The sequence below is a fragment of the Anser brachyrhynchus genome (assembly GCF_964034855.1).
Source record: "Anser brachyrhynchus genome assembly, chromosome: 2".
In the NCBI taxonomy this organism is placed as follows: Eukaryota; Metazoa; Chordata; class Aves; order Anseriformes; family Anatidae; genus Anser; species Anser brachyrhynchus.
This window is the reverse complement of record NC_137695.1, coordinates 86,947,773-86,960,197: the sequence shown is the minus strand read 5'-3', so window position 1 is coordinate 86,960,197 and position 12,425 is coordinate 86,947,773. Positions and strand designations below refer to the sequence as shown.

General features: G+C 42.9%; 1 protein-coding gene across 4 annotated transcripts in view; it reads left to right on the top strand.

The window, feature by feature from the left end:
* Nucleotides 1-10,003: 10,003 nt before the first annotated feature.
* Nucleotides 10,004-12,425, top strand: part of TENT4A (terminal nucleotidyltransferase 4A) — a 65,809-nt gene continuing 63,387 nt past the window's right edge. For 2 of the 4 annotated variants that reach the window (XM_080578947.1, XM_080578944.1), the window contains exon 1: nucleotides 10,005-11,072. The gene's annotated coding sequence lies outside the window, so the exon portion shown is untranslated. Of the gene's footprint in view, nucleotides 11,073-12,425 lie in introns of all 4 variants that reach the window. The other 2 variants (XM_080578945.1, XM_080578946.1) reach the window with 2 other exon arrangements.

The window sequence follows — 12,425 nt, the reverse complement described above, 5'->3', positions numbered from 1 at the left end:
AACATTATGGACATCATTTTTAGATCACTGGCTTAAAATGGCAAGGAAGAAGGTGTCATGGAGCATATGGCAGCAGCCCTTCTTAACAGAGGCTGCCTTGTTAAACTGAGCACAACTTTCTTGTTCTGTCATGTTCTCAATAATGCTTCCAAGAAGATGCACTTAAATCTCTCTTGAGGTGTTTCTGGGAAGGGATACCATTGACCTGCCAGGGTAGACAACCTCCAACACAGCTCTGAAGAGTTGCATTTGTTCAGTTGCAGTGATCAGCAGGGGTTGCAGTTCCCCACTAGTTCACCCAAATCTCAGAGGGAAATAACCTGCTTGTAAGACTGAGCTTTCTCTCTTTAGCCAGGCAATTCCACTGAGATAGTTTTATGTGTGGATTATTTTAACTCTTGTTTTGTAGGTTCACTTTCTTGATATTTTTAACGATCTGTCCATATTCTAATAAAATCTGAATTGAATAGAACCTTACTTTTCCTTTAAACTGATCTGTTCTTACAGCTCCCACTTATTTCTTTTACTCACTGAGATCAGGTCTCCTCATTAGATACCACATAGCTATTGTTAGTGGAAATTTCCTCCTCCAATTTCTTTCCTTTGTATGTTTATCCCTGTAGCTCTTTACTTTGATTTATTGTAGTCTTTAAAATCCCTTTCAAAAGTAACTTTTTTTCTTTATGCCCTTCAGTCTCTTCTGTTATGCCATAACTTACTCCAATATATAAGCTTTTTATAGAACGTTATTCCTATTGCTATCACTTTTTCTCATAGTTACTTACTCCTGCTGAGACAAGTTTATGCAAATTTTATTTTTTAAAATTGTGAAATAAAGCAATTGCATTGCACTTGTAGGCAGAGGTCTTTTGTCAATTGCTTTAAGTGGTTTTCTTAAACTGAAACTGTTACACAATATTTTGCAAGGTAGACATTTCAAATCTCAACTGATTTATAATTGCTACTTTTAAAAGGGTTACTAGCAAAAGTCGACAAAAGTCAAGTAATTATACTTTGTTTTCTAATTCCTTATGCTAGATGGATCGCCGTCACAGTAGCTTTCAATTTCAGTTCAGTGTAGACAGCATAATGCAAGTCCTCTGCAAATGTATTCCCATCTGCTACTGGAGCTAAATCACAGATATCACCAAGCGTGCACGGTATTTATATTTCTGAAAGCTGATGATACTGCATAGGTAAATGTCAGTCCTCATATCGCAACATCACTCCTGCTAACGTTCTTGAATGTTCCAGTTCCTTTTACAGATAAAATAAAAATTTACAAGTAACACTGCAGATAACCAACCCTGCTTTATTTTTTATCAAGTAATGTCATCTTCTATTTTGTGGTGTGCTAAGCTAACTAGAAACATGAGCTGCATTATTTAACTTTGATGAAATCCAAACACTTGAATTCTTATTGTGGCACTGCACAGATGTGGGTTTAGTGGATACCTATAGCATTACAGCTGCCCTTTCCCACTAAGCGCTGCCTAGAGCAGAAAGAGGAAGTCACAGTAGCAACTTCAAGGACAGTCCCCTCCTCTAACTCAAAGTTATATTTCTCCCAGCTGTGGACCACGAACAGACAAGAATGCACCTCAGAACAAGCCTCTAAAAGTCATCAGCAAAGGTCTTTGCCAGTTGTTTGATTCTTTATTTCACAATATGTATAGCAATAAAGGATATTAAACTTTGTTCTTAATTTTGCAATGAATATGGTGTCAAGGAAGTTTAATAAAGTGTGTTACACTTCTGGGCTGTGAAGTCCCTTTGGTTAGGTGGCTTGGAGGAGCTGGAAGGGAGGGCTGTTAGATGGAACTGTGTTTTCAGTCCTGATGATGATGATGAAAGCCAGAGACAATGCCAGACTTGTCTCTGCCACGTACAGCATTTCAGCACCATCCTAGAGTAGTCGTTCTCAGAAGGAGCAGTCAGGCATTGGGACGGGTTGCCCAGGGAGGTGGTGGCGTCACTGTCCCTGGGGGCGTTCAAGGAAAGGTTGGATCTGGTGCTTAGGGACATGGTTTAGTGGGTGACATTGGTAGTAGGGCGGTGGTTGGACCAGATGATCTTGGAGGTCTCTTCCAACCTTAATGATTCTATGATTCTAAGTCTTGTATCCTCCCTCACATGTTCCCATTTTCCCCTCAAGGCACTGCAAATACCACTGTTTGAGCCTCTAGATCGTTCTGTGGCACAGCCCCACAAGGAAGTGCAAATCAGCTAATGTGTGCCTGAAACTGCAAACAGTGAGCTTAGAAGAAAAAAAAAAAACAAAAAAATTAGTACGTTGGTCTGCATAGTGCTGGAGTTGACCATGGAGCAAAAAAAGGCTTTAAAACTGCTTAGAGAAGCCTCTTGGGCTATCAGCATCAAGTGATGCCACACTAACTCTTAGGAGGTTGCCATCTTCCCCACCATTCCTGTTTCGAAGCTGAGTATTTGCTCGAGCAGTGAATTCTGTCAGGTGTGTGGAAGTGGCTGGTTGGCCAGGCCCAGTGGATTGGGATGAGTGATCAGCTCGATATCCAGCTGCTGTGTGGTAAGGAGTGGGGCACCTCAGGCTTAAGACTGATTCCCACATTGTTCGGTGTCTTCAATAACAACCTGAATGGTGAAACGCAGCGCGCCTCCCAGCAAATTGGCAGATGACCCAAACTTTGAGGGAGTGGCTGGAAAGACAAATAGCAGTGCCCCAATTCAGAGGGATCTTGAGAAACCTGAGGACTGGGAAGCAGGAACCTCATGCAGTCCAGTAAGGAGAAAGACACAGTTCTGCGTGGGTTGGGACAAGACAACCACAAGCATCAGCATAGGGCAGGTGAGCAGAAGGAATGGAGCTAGGGTTTACAGCTGGTGCCAGCAGCGTGCTCTTGCTATAAGCAGGCCAAGCCACGCTTCAGGCTGTGGGCCTTGTATATATGAAAGTATGAGGGAAGTTATCATTTGCCTCTGTTCAGCACGTGTGAGGCCAAGTCTGAAATAGCGTGTCTGTTTATGTCCTCTCCCCCTGCAAACCCTGCAGTCCAAGGGGACACTCAGATGCTGGAGAAGGTCCTGCAGAAGGCAACCGTGGTGGTCAGAGGCCAGGAGCACATGTACTGTCAGAAGAATTTGAGGAAGCTGGTCTTATTTAGCCCGGTGGAGAGGAGGCCATGTAGTAGTTGCCTGAAATGACTTGAAGACAGTTGCAAAGGTGACGAGCTAAATTATTCTCAGTAGTGGTCGGGATTCAGTTTCTGCCTAAATGTCCACAGATGTAAGACCAGGAATGAGCATAAGAGTTTGAGGTGTTGGGGGTTGCCAAATGCATTACCCAACAGAGGTGAGGCTGCCACAGCTCCATGTCCTCAGGTCCAGAAGGTATCAGGGCTGAGCCTGTGTTCCTGATAGGCACACATACAAACACCCATCTACAACACGTACATGCATACATGCGTGGCTGGCCGCACAAATCAGCATAAACAGACACACTCAGCTCGCCTGCAAACACAAACAGCACCAACAGCCTCACCCTGTTCCCCCACTCTGGGTGAGCAGGATGAAGGTATGTTAGTGGGAAATACATAAACCTGTATGTGCAAGGTGGGTCTCCCCAGCGCCTGGGCTCAGGCACTCAGCCTGTCCAGCAGCCGTCCCTGGATCCCAGTCTGCCCAGTTGCTGGCACCTGGATATACCAGCCCTTGAGTTTGCAGCCCTGCTCCAGTTGCTGGCGCAGCCCTTGCTAACAGCCACACACACGGAGCTACACACACACATGGTAACTGTGCTTAGACATGGATGGCACCACGTAACTGGCTCTGGATCCTTGCTCTCCTCAGCAGCGGGTACACGGGCATGCAAAACTGAGAGGCCTGGTATATTTAGTCCGTTCTCTGCTCAGATTTTCTCTAAATAGCTTCATTAAAACAACAACAACAACAACAAAACTATTTAGCATTTTGCTCATATAACATCGTTCTGCAGTTTAAGAAATACATAGCCAATTTATGGACTACCTAATGAACTGATCACAGGAAGGATTATTGGATACCAGATACTTGAAAATCATTAATTGTGCTTAGTCATCTTCAATATTCCTTCTGTTTCTTGACTAAAGAAACCTAACTTTTGTAATATATTTTTGCCCCAAATTTATTCTCTTTAGTAAAACATATTTCCCTTCATGATCTGAAACAGTGACATGAACACAAAAACTATTTACGACCTTTTGCACAAACAGAATTATTGTCTGATGTTCACAAAAGGAATTTAGCTTCTCTATCTACTTCCCAGAATTGAAGTAATCATATGTAAAAATAACTATGATGCAGACTGGCCCGTGCACGTGCAGGCTGAGCGAAATGGCCTTTCAAGCACCCAGAAAGGAAAGTGAGAGTGTGGCCAGCTGGGGAAAGCAAATCTCTGTATATCACCCAAATGCTTTCTCATTATTAGTCCCTATCTAGAACATAACCAAAGCAAAGTTTTACCTTAAAAAAAAAATAAAAAAATAAAGAATTGCTGGTACTTATCAGATGTAGATTTTGGGCCTACATTTATTAGCAATTTGGAACTTCAACATATTCTAAAGTATATGAATGTACCATAAAATGAAGGAGAAACACACTAAATATATAGCACAGCTCTCATTGTACATAGAGACTGATTTCCATAGCACCGTATTTTTCAGCCTAGGGAAGCATGTCTCCATAGTCATTTTGAATGGCAGCCTTTGAATGGGCTTTGATTTTAAATAAACCAGTTTTCTTAAAGGCTCTCCAACAAGCATTTGGAATGGATATCGGTGAGGTTTCCAGGTAGTACTGGTTTGTGGGAACAAGCCTCTAACCTCTCTTAACGTTCATACAGATTCCTCCAGGGAAATGTACATTTTTTACTTTCTGCTCCAACAGCAAGGCCAGCTGTTTGGCAACAAGGCTGGGCACTCAGCCAGAGCTCTACTTTATCTAGAAGAGGTTTCATCTGTCCTAATGTATACTGTAAATATTTTGTTCTAACAGATCTGATTTGAAACTTTCCTGGGTGACTGATGAGATCTGCCCTGAGACATCACAGATAATTTCTCCTTCCTTGTAGGTAACTGAAGAAGTAATTTCTGTGAGATTAAAACATTTTGCCCGTAATTCTTGCTGGGTTCCATGTGGCCCAAATGAGAGGTTCAAAATGAATGAGAAAGTTTGAATCAGGTACAGCAAACTACAACGTCATACTGTACAAATGTCGTCAATAAATTGTTCTTAGCAGCTATGTGGAAAGCTGAGGCAGAGCTGCCTATCCTATAGACAGCACAAACATAGCCAAAGTACCTGGAAAACCACTTCCACCCTGTCCTCTAGCCCTGTGCCAGAGCCACTGCTGGTAACGACAGATCATCTCCAGGCCAGCACCAAACAACAGAACTCTTATGACCAGGCTGGGTGTGCATTATGCACCATTACCATGTTCTGAACAAGAAACACATTACACTCAGGACAGGGGAAGGATTTCCCTTGTCACAGAGATGTAGAAAGGAAGAAATACAGGGCAAAAGATGAAAGAGGCAGCTTCCACTTCCTCAGGACAGCAGCTGTACACAGATTCTTTCATCATTCTTGCTCTCTCCACTCCTAGAAGATACAATCCAAGGGATGACTCTGAAGTGGTCTGCACTTCACGGCCAAGACTCAGCCATGGAGTTCTGCAATAGCACTCTTGAAGCATCCCCACAGGTAGTATGGGGTATAGGTTGGTACTATGTATTGTTCTCATAGGTGAGTTAAGGAACAGGATGATCAATGTCAGGTGACAATCCCATTGGAGGTGGAGAGGGACTGATCTAACTTTACAGGCAAGGAGCTAGAGGAAGATGACTATATCATGTAGGAATTGGCTGAGTCCTTGACACAACATCCCATAAGAACACTAATATCAGAAAGGATGGCCTCTGGACAGCATGACCTAGACCATCACAAAGGGAAGGAATGAACATAAGTGTTTAAAAAAGTGGCAAAAAAAGTTGTCAGAGAAGCACTTTTCAAGCAGTAAGTGATATTTACACATGTGCAGCTGGAAAGGGCAGTAGAATGGCTTTATGCTCAGAATCATTCTGTGGTGTTGCCTGCATGGCCAGTCTGATTAAATTCCTCCTAATTCATGGTAGATGAACTGAGCAAACAAGAGTCAAAGACCACACAAGAGTTATTCATTCAATGCATTTTGTTCCAGTGTTTTCTCCCACCATGCAAGACTCAGATCTCAGCTCAGCACTGGCAGCCACATGGCTTAACTGAGTTCTGAGAATTTTGCCCAATCCGCAGAAGCTCAGGGTTTACGCTGTGTTAATGTCTGTCACCTGACTCCACGGCCAAGAGAGCACGTCCACCCAGCTGCTGTCTAACAAAAATATTTATCAGGAACCTTGTCTACCACCATCTCAGGAAGAACTACCTGGAATCAACTTCATGGGTATCACCAGGCAGCTCTGAATGAGAAAACAGCTACAGCCTGGTGATGAAGAGAGGCTCTCCAGGTTCCACCAGCCAGCCCTACAGCCATGACTGAGTACACGTGTCTTGTCTCCAGATGAATTTGCTGTTTCCAGATGTGAGAAGAAACTCCATGCACCTTGCCACCACACCAAAAGGAAAAGACTGCTGAGCAAATTCTGAGAGCAGAATGAGTGCCTGATTTACCTGCTCCATGGTTTCAGTCAGTACCACACCATTTTCTGCCAGAAAAGAGTTTCCCGTTGGCAGCTTCATGCAGCAGCAGCCATGATAAACAAATAGACAACTTCTACTTAAGAGTTGTACTAGTGGAGACCAGACTGTTTGAAGGCAGGCTCATGGCTGCAGGGCAGTCAGACCTTTCGCTCAGCTGGGGAGAACATCAGGGATGCTCAGGCCTTTCACTCGTCTGGGAAACATCAGTGAACTGGCTGGACACTAGGTTTTAGAGAGTATCACTGATCTCTGAGGCCTCCTCGTGACCTCACAGGAGGAACCTGGGGCTGTTTCCATCCTTCTGGATGCTTTAAGCCTATGGTGTTTTTGAAGTATGGAGAATAAATGAAGCTGCCCCTTCATGAAGTTACAGGGTGCTTCGCCTTGGCTTGTGGCAGCAGGAATGGCAGTCTCTCCTTGCGTAGGTCCCTGACCTACCTGAAGTGACAAGAGGTATTCTCCCGGCTCAACCTAAGCACAGTCATCACAGGCAACCACAAATCCTCAGCTGACATTTCAGTCCCCCTTCCTCATGCCTTTTCTGCTCTCGGCACAGTAAATGACTACCTGTCCATACAGTGCTCATCAGTCCAGGAGCTCGGAGTCATAGACTTGTTGTGGAACTGGTGCTTGCTGAGATTGGACACTGACTGGTGAACACACTCCTTAATTTAATTCATGTGGCTGTGGAGGGGAGATTGCCATTGCAGATAACTATCCTGTTCATTGCTGATACCTACAGACAGGAGACAGAGGCGCTGCTGACATAAGGAGGCCTTGGGGTGTTCTGGTGTCTTGCTCATCTGCAGCCTTCAGGATCCCTAAGGCACGTCTGTTCCTCTGCATGGGTGTAAGATCCTGAGATGAAATGGTACGGACAAACTGGAGAAGCCCTGGAAAAGTCCTAGCTGATGGCTGGCCACAGTCTGTCCATGCACTGAAAAGTACGATGGTGAGACTGTTTACTGTGTCTCAAGGGAGGCACAGGAAGCTGTAAAGGGACTACCTGGTTCTGTTATTGAGCTAGGAGGTTTTGGTGCCAGAAAGCTGGAGTGCTACTAGAACGTTTGGGAGAGAGACATCTGAGTGCTGTCCTGCCAATCCCTGGCCTTGACTTTAGCTCCTTCAAAGAGGAAATGGCAAAGGTGTGTACTGACAGATGAGTCAGAGCTGTGGGTTTTTGTGCCCCCCTGGTCAACACCTCCATCTGACCACTTCACCTCCTTTGTTCTCCTCCTTCCTAGTCCACACCTTCCTCCACATCAGACTAAATGTTCTCTTAGTGACTAACACTTTTCCCCATCCTTGTTCCTATCCTCATTCTAAACGACCTGCTAAACCAACCATGTTATTCCTTCCCATCAGTCCCCACCTAATCTATCCTACACCTATTCCATATTAATGTTATCTAAGAACCCTGGCAAAAAAATTGCTCTCCTTTGATCTTCTGTACTTCTCTGCTCACTTATCCATGGGCCAATGTTCATATGGCTCAGGTCAGCACTTTCATACAGGTATCAAGCTGTTTCTCTTCTACAGCTCTCCTTCCTGAGATGTCCAAGTGATTTAGTTGTGGCCCAAGAACAGTGAAAGGTAATAGCTTTGAAGGTGGAGATGCAGGACATACACATACTCAGGTGGTGGGAAGTGCATTGCAACAGAGTGCAGAACAAAAATATGTAGGTATGTGCATGTGCTGCCTATAGATGAGGTCTAGTGGGCAGGATAAACCAAAGAAAAATAATTAGGCAGCTGTCCGCACAAGATCAATTAGCTTGTAGAAATCTGTACAAGATCAAATATGGCTTTGATCTAGCTTGGGAGCTAATAAGACCGAGCTTCTTCTTTCACCATGATAGTCTTTGCTGACACCTAATGTAACTTTTTTTAACTCTATCCATATTCATTCTCTTACATATAAATGATTCCTCCAGGTTTAGTGTTGAAGCAGCTGGTGCACTATTGGGTGCCATGTGAACATGGCAGATGAGGGCTCAAGGACACATCCTCACTAAGCACATTTTACATCAGCTCTCTCATAAATTTTCCAGTACCTCTTTGCAATTTCTTTTCCTGCCTTTTTTTTTTTTTTTGTTAATAATATCTTTCCTCAGCAGAAACATATCGAAACGAACAGATGTGAAAGTAAGCATTTTTTTTTTTTAATTGTAATATTGTTCCTCGGAGGAATGCATTACTTACAGATTCTTTTCCTAGCAGAAAGTCTCGCCAGATCTGCTTTTTCCTTCCATTTCAGAGCACGTGCAGCCACATTCTGAATTGGGATCCCTTGCACTCACCAGGATTCACACAGCCCTCAGCTGTCTTCCAAACAACAACCTAGAGAATGACAACTTAATGATGATCCTGGGACCTCCTTGACTGCAAACAAGAGTAAGAGAGGAATCGTGACCAGTTCCAGGAATTCGTTGTCATGAACTGCCAATAGTCCCCTTAAAGTGTTCTGTCAACCTGTCCTTTAATGGCAAGTTATCCTTCTTACAAAAGCAACTCTCTGCAGGGTTCTCCATTATCAGGACACGAAGGCAGAACACCTGATTTCTTACAACTATTCAGATTCCACTTAGAAAAATACTTCCAAGAGCTTTATAGATATTTAACATAAACATTCCTTGTTTATGATCTCTCTCACAGATTTTTTTTTACACCTAAAAATATTCTTAAAATGGTCTCTGTGCTTGTTACCACAATTTAATTTCCATGTCTAAATAAGGCTTTGAATAAAGGAAGTTGTCCTCTACACAAGGAAGAGAGACGAAATAGAGCATAAGAACAATTTACAAAGTTGCATTGACCATCCTTAAAGCAGAACAGTTAAATGTTTTTGTCATAGAAAACTATTACAAAAATAATAGTGTTAAGAAAATAATTGCTGTGTAATAAACCAAGACAAATTTTCATAATAAAGCAATGTTTTGAAAGTAATCCCCATTAAAGCCCCAAACATATTAAGGGAAATATAATGTGGGTATATCAGTTACACATTTATCTCACTTCTGCTGTAGTACTGCAAATCTATACGATGTACGTATGATGAAAGCTCTCCAAGGCAGAGAGCTCCAGCAAGAAGCATTGACACACATCCAGCATTAAACACTGGTGGTGGGGCAAGAATCACACCTGGCTGTCCATGCAACCTCTCTCTGTCAAATTGCCACCCTGACTGCACGTGTAATTGAGTGACTTGTGAACTGCCTCCCACGCTTTCTCCATTTACCACCCAGCTATTTTATATAGGCAGCTAGAAGAGGCTTTCAATGCGTACGAACATGCCTGGCTAGAAGCTGCAGCTGTTCAGCAGTTGATTTATCATCTGTTCAGCTTCTCTGACACAGGGATGGCATCCTTTGTAAGACTGGGGGAAGATGGAGTGGGAAGAAGAGACGGCTCGTGGTTGACAGCTGTTTCAGCCTCTGCAGTTTAATTCGCTGCTGAATATGTCTCAACACCCTAAACTTGGCCGAAGCTCAGCGTTCATCAGAAATGGACATTGAGCCAAGAGAAGAAGGACTGAGCAAAGTGGAAGATTTAAGGAGGAAAAGATGACATGATTTTAGCCTGTTCAGCGTTCCAGACCTTCTCTAATGGGAAACAGAAGAGGCCATTTTGAAAAACGTAAAAGCCTTGGTTTCCAGAGGACAGATTGCGAGAATGCCCCAAGTCATGCCTTGTAAGAACCAAAAACTCCAGTTCTGCCTTTACATTCACCTCCCCAATTTGATCCCCTCAGCTTGAGAGATGAAAACTGTATCGCCCCCCTCATGTGCAGGAATGTATTTACTGGAAAAAAAAAAAAGTGACAGGAGTGCAGCTAATGAAACTACCTCCCCTTTACCTCCTCCCCTGTCTCATGGTGAATAGCGCACTCTGAGGGTCGAATGTTAGAGGTGCGCCTCCTTGGCTGGACAACCTTTCTCTCGTGCTTCCATCCAGCTACAAAAAATAGTTTGCTCTTTTCTTTACTATCCCTGTCTTCAGTAGATACAGGTCTGATCAGAAATACTGCTGAGCCTGTCCCTGTGTCTTCTCCATACATTCTGTGGACTGCAAACGCTATGGAAGAGGAGCAGAGCTGGTGGAGGCGATGCGTCAAGAGGCTTGCGGAGACTATGGATGGCCAGAATGAAGGTCATATGGCACAACATCCTGGAGCGGTGCTGGAGTGCTGGAGAGCATGAACTGCCGGAGAACCTCTTGGTCACCTCTCAACCGCTGCATTGCCCTGAGAGAATCACACCTGTGGCAATTGCCAACTTCAGAGAAGGGAATTAAAGTTGCATCACGAGGGTATGTTGCATTTTCATCTCATCATTTCCAGGGGTGTCAACTGAGCCATGTTAAAGGTATGAGACATTACCGACTTATCTCTGTATTAATGAGTTCAGAGTGTTTGTTTAAAAAACAGATTAATAGCAAGCGTTGGGCAACACTGCCTTGTATATTCCACTTAGGTAGTCAACTCAGCTGCTATTATTTACTAAATCACATGAACTATTCACAGAATTGGAATTGTGGTCATCAGGACATCAAAGTCATCAACCACAAGGTTACCAAAGACTGCAGCACTGTCGCTGTTGCCAAATCAAAGATGTATTTGGCTGAAGTTGAAACCGAAATATAAGCTTCATCCAGAAGGGAGCTGTGTGGTTGTGTTTCCCGTGAAAAGCAGCCAGATTAAAACACTTTATAACAGATTAATTAAATGGCCTCAGAAGTAGTGAAACCACAGTTTTAGTCATTATTTGTATCACTTTGACTACTACCTTCAAATACTACCTTAAAGAAACAGAAGTCACTAAAAAGAGCAGATACAGGAGCATTGTGGTACTGGCATGAAGACAGGCAATCCTGGTATGAGGCATTTTAATATGCCATTAATAGTCTGAATCAAGCATGTCAGTTTCCCCACAGCAGGCAAGGCATTCCGCCTCCTCAGATTAGGATCTTCTCATTATCCAGGTCCTCACAAGTTCACCAGTGGGAAGGAAGCTCTTTCAAAAAAAAAAAAAAAGGCGAACAAATTTTTCTGACAATCAAAACTATATTTGACTTTCATACTTTCTGAGAGTCTTACCTTCAGTGAATATTTTCATTCAGGAAAAGACAACTGAATTAAAATCAACCAGGCTTTTTATAAAATCAGTCCTTGCAAAGGAAATTCTCACTGCCTTTACAGGGAATGTCTCATTTTAAGGAGACAAGATGTGAAACATGCTTTCCTTGATTACCTGTTTTACATATAGTCTCTGAAATCTTTTTGATCCAACCACTTAACTAGTATGTGTTTTTTCCCCCCCACTTCCTTCCCTTCTTTTCTTTCCTACTCATTTGCCACGGACTTCCAGGTATTTTGTAAGTCGACAGATTTCTTAAATTCTTTTAGAGTGACACCGTTTCTTCCACAGGTCTAAAAGAGGACCTTGAACTGTAATATCTAGCACTGGATTCACGACAAAGTTATCTTCCAAGCTCTGATTTTGATGGAATCTCTCTAAACAGAATTTTAACATGAACAATTACTTTGGCTGAAAAGTGTCAAATTATTAAAGAAAAATTGTATGCTAATATGCAGTAGTAAATTTATTATAGGCCATAATATCACAAGAAGATTGTTTTCCAGACTGCAACTGCCTTGCAATATTTAGATATTAACAACTTAGTTATATTCATGAAATACCTTGCTCAATTGCATTCAC